Source organism: Primulina eburnea, unplaced genomic scaffold, assembly GCF_022965805.1.
Source record: "Primulina eburnea isolate SZY01 unplaced genomic scaffold, ASM2296580v1 ctg739_ERROPOS11973397, whole genome shotgun sequence".
Lineage (NCBI taxonomy): Eukaryota > Viridiplantae > Streptophyta > Magnoliopsida > Lamiales > Gesneriaceae > Primulina > Primulina eburnea.
Genome location: NW_027331510.1, coordinates 1479623 through 1488416, shown reverse-complemented (window position 1 = coordinate 1488416; position 8794 = coordinate 1479623).

Below are 8794 nucleotides of genomic sequence, written 5' to 3'. Positions count from 1 at the left end.
AACAATTTAAGCAGTTCGACCACAGCCATCATGTCTCTCAGATTGGACGAGGAACATAGTGTCATCCGCAAATTGAATATGTGAAATTTCTATTTAATCTCTCCCGACCACAAGTCCTCTCACAACGTTTACTGTCTTAGCCTTATCTACCAATCTCCCCAAGCCATCAATCACTAAATTAAACAGTTAAGAGGATAAGGGGTCTTCTTTTCTGAGGCCTTTTTCCTCTTTTAACTTCCCTCTTGGTCTTCCATTGATGAATATCGAAAACGAGACGTTAGAGACGCATCCCCTAATCCATTTCCTCCACCTATCCCCAAACCCCTTCTTTTGAAGCACAAAATCTAAAAATCTCCAATCCACATTGTCATATGCCTTTTCCAAATCAATTTTCAGTATCCATCCTTTTTTCTTTTTCCTTCTATACTCCTCTACAACTTCGTTGGCTATGAGACAACAATATGTTATTTGTCTTCCTTTAATGAAAGCGCACTGATTTTCCGCTATTGTTTTGCTCATTACCTTCTTCAATCTGTTCGTCAACACTTTTGCCAAAATTTTTTACAAGCTCGTAATTAGTCTGATTGGTCTAAAGTCTTTAACCTTCGTCGCATCTTGTTTCTTTGGGACCAGGCAAATGTAAGTTTCATTCGTAATTCCATTAACAATTCTTTCCTCAAAGAATTCAGCAAACACTTTCATAAGATCAGCTTTAATCGTATCCCAATTCTTTTGATAGAAAGCCAAAGTAAATACATCCGGTCCCGGAGCTTTGGAACCATCACATTCAAGCACCGCTCCTCTGATCTCCTCCTCCGAGAAGGGCTGTTCCAACTGTTCGGCCTCGATCGTATCTATTGGCATCCACTCCAACCCTTCAAGACCCAATCCATCCCCTTCGATTTTTTATATAGTTGTTTATAGAAACCGATGATTGTATTCTCAATCTCTACTTCTTTTGAGATCAATGCCTCATCCTCCAACTCTATCTTATCTATCATTGCTCTGTTTCTTCGCTTTTTGACTCTCCATCTGGAGCCTTCGAATGGACAGAGTTTCCAGCTCACATCTTGCATCTCTTCGCTCCTCATGTAGGTTATCGGACCAATTTCCCCCCGTATCTCTCGCATCCATCTGTGTAATTATTTCGCAACTCTGTAATTCTGACATTCACATCTACAAAGACCTCTTTATCCTATTTGGAGACCTCTTTTTTGATTTCTTTGAATTTATTCATGAACTTGTATCCTTCCAACCCGAGTGTTCCCAGTATTCACCACGCAGCGACCGACTCTTTAATCTTATTGTGCATCAACCAAACATTCTCGAATCTGAAGGAAGTTGGTCCCCATTTCAACTTCGTGGTGTCCAAGACGATCGGGTAATGATCCGATGTAATTCTAAGGAGCACCGTCTGTCTGAACGTGGGGAAATTTCCTTCCACCCCCCTGAGATAAGGAACCTATCCTATCTGCAACAAATCGGGTTGGCCCTGAAGTTCGACCATGTGAACTTTGCATTTAATAAAGGAGGATCGTGGAGGCCCAATTCCTCGATCAGATTATCAAAGCATTGCATACTTGTGGTGAAGAAGGTGTTATTCAACTTTTCGCTCAAATTCCTAACGACATTAAAATCTCATTCGACACAACAGTTGTCCCCACAAATTGAGCACAAATCTGCTAGTTCATCCCAAAATAAATTTATGTTCCTTGGATTGCATGGGCCGTAAACAGCTGTGAACCACCAATTAGTTTCATCTTTCCACCGGATTTCTATAGACACCGAAAAATTCCCCATCAGATTGTCACTTACCAAGACCACTCTTGGATCCCACATCACAAGAATACCTCCTGATCTTACTTCCGCTGATAAACTCACCCAATTCACGAATCTTGATTTCCATAAACTTGCAACGAGGCGACGATCCACTGCAATGTTCTTAGTCTCTAGAACCACAACAATGTCCGGGTTTTCCTTACTTATAACCGTACGCACTAATTCCCTCCTTCTCGCCGACCCTCCCCCGCTAATATTCCAAGAGCAAATCTTCATATTAACCGATTCGATCCCTTCGAAGTCGATCCTTTCTCATAATTGATCCCACACTTCAGCCTACCAAGTTCTCTACTTAACTTTCTCGTTGACTTGTTGAGTTCTTCCTTAGTTGTAGATTTATAACACACGTCTTGAATGTTCCTTGTGGCATTTAAGTTTACCTCCACTTCGTTCCCTGTGGAAGTTTCTCTCTCGGAACCCGGCTTGTCATGTACTCTTGATTTCACCCCTCCTAAAAACCCACTAGACATCCCCAGAACGGAGAAAGACGCAGGTAGGATAGAATGAAGTTTGAATGAATGATTAAGACTCGATGAATGGAAATGGGAAAGTACCTTGCCCACTAAAGGATTAGTGTTTTCAAGAATAGAAGGCTCTTTGTTGGGCAGAATTTCTTCCTCTTGTGAAAACAACCCCTGAATGTCCACTTATCTGCATCGTTATTTGCCGAAGACTCCGACTGACAATCTATGTGGCTACTGGCTACCAGACTCTGTAGAGTCAAATCCATCGTCCAATAGGTCGTCATCTGATTCATCAAGATGTAGTTCTTCATTGTCATCCAGATCAAATTCCCCTGTCTTTCTTAAATCCTCCCTGTTCAGTTCATCAGCCTTCATCCTTCCTCTGTCTTCAGTAAGTTCCGTATCCTCTTTAGTAGCTTTGTTAGTTCTTCTGCAGTAACTATGTCGGTAAGTATGCAGTAAAGTATTTGGTCGAATATCACCCTTTCTTTGGTCCATGTCCTCAGTTTCTTTGTTGGATAAAGAATGGATGGGAGATCTTCTGAACTCGGCGATTTCTTTTGGTGAAATTCTTTGTAATATTTTTTCCACCATTTTTTCTCAAACGGTTGGACTACCAGCAAGCTCTTTTCTGGTGCCCCTTCTTCTCTGTTTGTAGACGTATTACCCTGCACGTCTTCGCTCCTTACTTTGTGACAGTCTGTGGACTCCCCATTATCTTCAATGTTCCTGCAAATATTTGAGTTTCCCCACCCTGCCACAGTCCGTTTGCCATTAACCACTACTTCAGCGTAAGTTTGCTTTTCGTAAATCTCTTAAGCCTTTAGATCGAAGGATTCAACGCTAATTGTAAGTTCCGTATTTTCCCTGTTTAAGAGTATCATCATCCTATTATGGATAAATCCATCTTTTGTTCCTTCGACCTTTATCTTGTCAGCCCCTAATTCACGGAAAAGCATCGTATTGTCGCTTACCTCCACCAAACCCCCGCATTGAACCCCGATCGCTTTGAAGTTATCACGCGACCATAAGTTCCACGGTAACCCAAATATCCTAATCGAGCTTTTGCAACACTTGTGAACCGTATCCGCTGAGTTGATATTTGGCCTCCATTCCTCAAAATCTAAAGCCACTCCACAGTCGAAAAATCCTCTTTTCAAGTTATGATAACGAGTAAAGTGTTAATGGTAAATAGCTCCAAAGAACCAACCCAGACGCGGAAAAAAAGGATAACGAGTAGAAAATGAAGCGCTTAGGTGTGCGCGGAATAATGAACAAAAGGTAACCCTAGTTATCGGCGACCGGTGTACGGCGCCGGACCCGAAAGGCTGAAGCGAACAAAGTTGTTAAATAACGGGATGCAGTTTGGGAGCTGAAGGGAGATCGAAGATGAGGAAAACGGACGGTAGAGAGCATTTTTGAAAAATTCTCTCACTAAGGCTCTCAAATTAAACATATTACAGTAAACTCACAAATCATGAAAGTCACACCAAGCAATGAAAAAAATTACTAGATGTTGATAAGTTTTAAAACAAAGAAAAATAAATTTCTTATACAGCATAAAAATCTAAAGTTTTCTTTATTTATAGATGTTGACAAGTTTCCAATAAAGTTTAATTAGAATTTCATGATTTTTCTAGCATCATAATTTTATTAAAAAAGATTACTATAATTTAAGCCGGGTATAATTTCAAAATTAGGAGGCATGAAAGGAAAGAACAATGTTTAATTTTTAAAATCAAAAAAGTTAATTTCCAGCTTAACTTGAAAATTTAAAATCACAAGAGTGCAAGTTATTAATACCAGTAAACTGAAAAATTCAAATGTACGAATTAAAATCATAGAGGTTGATGTTATCAATTGGGAATTATAGTAAACTGACATCATGTGTGTCACATCAAGTAAGAGAAATCATGTTCACGTATTTTTTGTGTAGTACACATATACGATATGCAATGAAAGAAGCTGTTAGATATAAGTTCTAAAACACACAAAAAATTTCTAACACTTTCCAAATTTTATGATTTTTCTAGCATAATAATTTTATTAAGATACAGATGTTCATCCGGAAAGAAATAAAGATAGGGAATTTTAAAACACAGAAAGAAATTTCTAACACTGCTTAAAACTTTCAAGATATAGAAGTTCATCGGGAAAATCAAAATTGGAAGTGTTGAGAAATAAATGAAAAGTTTTTCTAAAAAAAGGTTCAATAGCATAGTTATGATTTCCAAAAAAATAAATCACAAAAAGATTCCCAGCATAGTTATGATTTTCAATAAAAATAAATCACATAAAGGTTCGGAGCATTCTTTTTTCCAAGAACTTCCCAAAAAATAAATGACATAAAAATACATTTTCCATTTCCATATGATAGCAACAATAACGACATTATTTTATCACAAAACGCAAAGATTAGACATAGCATATACACTTCTAAACCAATTCTGTGACGCATAAATTAAAAATCATCAAGGATTAAAAACAGCCAGTCAAACCACTTCTTCGACGATAAATAAAAAAATCATCAAGGATTAAAAACAGCCAGCCAAACCACTTCTTCGACGATAAATAAACACACATTTTCAGCAATGGGTGACGAACTACACCATAACCAGATTAATAGAAACTAAAACCGAATCCAAAATAAATACAAAAAAAAGCGATAAAGACCCAAATTTCTACTTCTTGAAAAAAATCGACCCAATGATACAACGGGAGCACTGAAAGTAGTCCGCAAAAAACTTACTTGTACCCATGATGCAGTGAAAACTCCTTGATCCAGCGAGATTACTCGAAATACAATATTGGTAGAAAAGAGAGATTGTGCGGAAAAAAAAACTGATTATTGGAACCGGAAACCCATGAAATATTGGAGGATGGAAAGAAAACAGATTATGTATTGCAACAAAATTAAAAGTTCAAGACTCGGTCCCTAAGTATGGCATCTGCGAACATTGAAGTTCGATAGAAGAGAAGAAATCTCCAAGAATTTGGTTTTGGGGAGCGGGATACAAAGAAAAACATTGAAGAAGTTCGATAGAAGAGAAGAAATCTCCAAGAATTTGGGTTTGGGGGAGCGGGATATAAAGAAAATCATCCGTTAATTTGGGTTTTGAAGGAAAGCGTGGGTTTCCATTTATTTGTTTGGGATTTGGAAATAGGCGCCTGTGGCCGATGATAGATTATTTTTGGAAACAAAATATTTCGATTTTGGCGAGTTTTTATATTTTATTTTAATTACTTATTAAATTTTATAATCTGAACCTTTTTTAAACAAAACTAAAATAAAATATTATTTGGTAAATCGTCCAACTAAAAAGTCATTTTACATTTATTTATACTAAATTGTTTTTATTTCAATTATTTTTTTAAATGTTTTTTATTGATTAACTCTTTCTTAAATATTATATTTATTTAAAAAGTATAATATAATAAAGAACATACTCTTCCTATTAAAATATTATAATACATAATAAAATAATTATGTTTTTCTTTATCAATTTTATAGCATTATCGCTATTCATAATAGAACTAGTACTCAATAAATAAATTATATACATAACTAAAATAAGTTTTAATATGTTGATATATCTCTTGGAGTTCGGATGTATCGTCGTAGGAGATCTAAGCAACACTAATCACCAATTACTTTTCTAACTTTGGTGTTGATTTTGTTAAGAATTGGGAAGTTGTTAAACATGAAATTTGTAAATCATTTTTTTGGGAAAAAAATCTCCTAAAAAACCATTCGTACATGGTGGATCGAAGCATTGACATGATGACACTTGAATTTGACTTATTTTTCCCGATCTGTGTGTGTTAAGATCAAACGATTAACATCAAGCCAAAAATATAGGTATTAATCAAAACACAATTTTATTTTCTTACACTTATGGTAGAGCATACTGCATAACACACTTACTTGGTTGCTAATGGGTCGGGCCGTTAGGCACATGAGCCTAGAGAGGTGTATGTCTATCTGTTGAGGATGTATCATATCTTTATAGATCACTGTTATCATTTTCCTACCACCGGACATCTCCCCTGCATAGGTAGTATTATCTATTAAGATTACATAGCCAAGCAAATTAAGCGACGCAACATCAGTAGTCTGAACCAAGAGAATTTCTCAAGAAGTCACTCATCTCAATACTACTCTACGCTTAACCCAACAATGTAATTCCGATAGCCAAAAAAATTACGCTTGATTTAGACATTTCTGATAAATTCACGATTTTTTGACTTGCAGTTTCGTTTAAACACAAAATATGTCTATTTTATTAAATTTTTATCAATCTATTTTAGATGTGTATGTGATACAAAAATATGTCTGTTATATTAATTTTTTATCAATCTATTTTAAATGTGTATGTGATTTATTTATTGAGTTGTAATTGTAATTTTATTAATATTTAATTATAATATTATATATTAATAGAGAGAAAATATCATTTATTATAAACTTATTAAAATTAAAAAATATATATGTTATATAATTCTAGTATTTTCCAAGAAGATTATACTTATTTATTAAATATAATTTTTTTTAAAATTTTTAAATAAATAAAATAATCTCGAAAAATAAATGTGTTTCTAGTTGAATTTAATAATAATAATAGTAAGTAGACTTAAAACTAACTTAGATTAAAGGAATTCCCTAAAATATCTCCTACAATTATCTATAATGAAATTTGACCATATCTTGAATTAATTTTAAAAACTAACCCTTAATTATGTTAAGAAATCCAACCGCTATATTTTATTAAACTCCGACTACTAGAAACTATCTGACAAATTGATCGGTCCTAAAATTAAATGACGTACAAAAGATCAAACAGTTGTATTCCAACCATACTACAAACAGAAAATTTTAGGCATTTCAAGGAGGATATTGCAAGTTAAGTCGTTCAGACGAATGCTGCAAACAAAAAGATTACATGGTATCCAATCAACAAAAAGATTACATAGTATCCAATCAACTTGTAGATCAGCCCTTCAGTGAAATATAAGGCTAATCTCACTAGAGGTTGTCTCCATTTTCTTGATCAGACAAAAGATTATTGAGTTTGGTGACGATTTTCGAAGCAAGAAGCCAATTTTCTGCTTCAACAGCTTCGGCTCCATTGAGTAGAAGATCAATCAAATGACAGATTTCCATGGATCCGTCTTGGATTTCTTCCGAATTTGAGTTCTCAGTATTGTCCGATATTTCTTGATGCTGAAATGTTGAATTTTCTTGAACATTTTCAAGTTCAAAAACGCCGTCTGGATAGACCTGATGATCGAAGTATGTGTGATCTGAATCGAGTCGCAGAAAATTTTCAATGTTATTTCCGAAATTATTTGAATTGAATGGAGGAAAGACTGAAGGTATCAAAGCCGAAAGAGTCAAAATTGACTATTTCATGCTCCATTGATATCTTTTACTTGGATGTTGAAGTAAACTGGCTAATTCTACCTCAATTTATAGAGATGCAAGCTCACATCACCATTATTATTTTTGTATATTAGTGGCAAGAGATATTTCTATTATTTAAATCAATTTTTTTTCCTGAGCATTAAAATATAAAGTTAGATCCCAGATTCCACAAGGCCACAGGAGATAATATACTCATATCATGTGTATGCATTTTTATAAGTTTTGGTGCATTAAGGATCAAAAGATGCTTAATGAATTTAGACATAGAAGAAAGCATTGTCCTTCCTTCCTTAACTATTTATATGTAAATGATTATTACTGTTTTCTTGTAGCAACACTGTTAAAACTTAAAATATCACATATATTCAATGTATAAAAATTTATTTTATTTTAATTATACTTTCTGTTCGCATTCGTTGTATATATAGCGTTCTTATACAGTTGAAATGTACATTAACATGAAATTATGCTACAAGTTTTTCATAGTACAAAATGATATCTCATAAATCAATAATTTTAATATTTAAACTGTGAACCAGGTGCTCCATTTCGACACCAATCCACAGTCAAGAAACTCTCATGATCTACAAATACATTGTAGGTTAACTGACACAATACGATATATTAGGTTAGCGGACTAAAGTTGCATAACTTTGTATTTTTGCACTGATACTATAATATCTATATTACCTAAAATGGGAAAATTGTATGAACGATCCCTATATTATCTCGTAAGGTACCGTTCGATATAAATGACGAGTCATATATATATGTTATATATATATATATATATATATATATATATATTGATATATCATACATCATTCACAATGTCATCCAACGAATCAAACATTGTCTAAGTTTATTAAAGTGCATTTATGAAAAACTAAAAAATTAAAATTCCCTCTAGATTCGGTTGAGCATGATAGAAAATATTCGAGTCAAATATTACTGACATTAATATGATCAACAATTACTTGTCTCGAAGATTCAGATTTTTATTATGCATAATGCTCATTCAATTACTCAATTATCGTGCTCAACATATTTAACACTTTTTCATGGCATC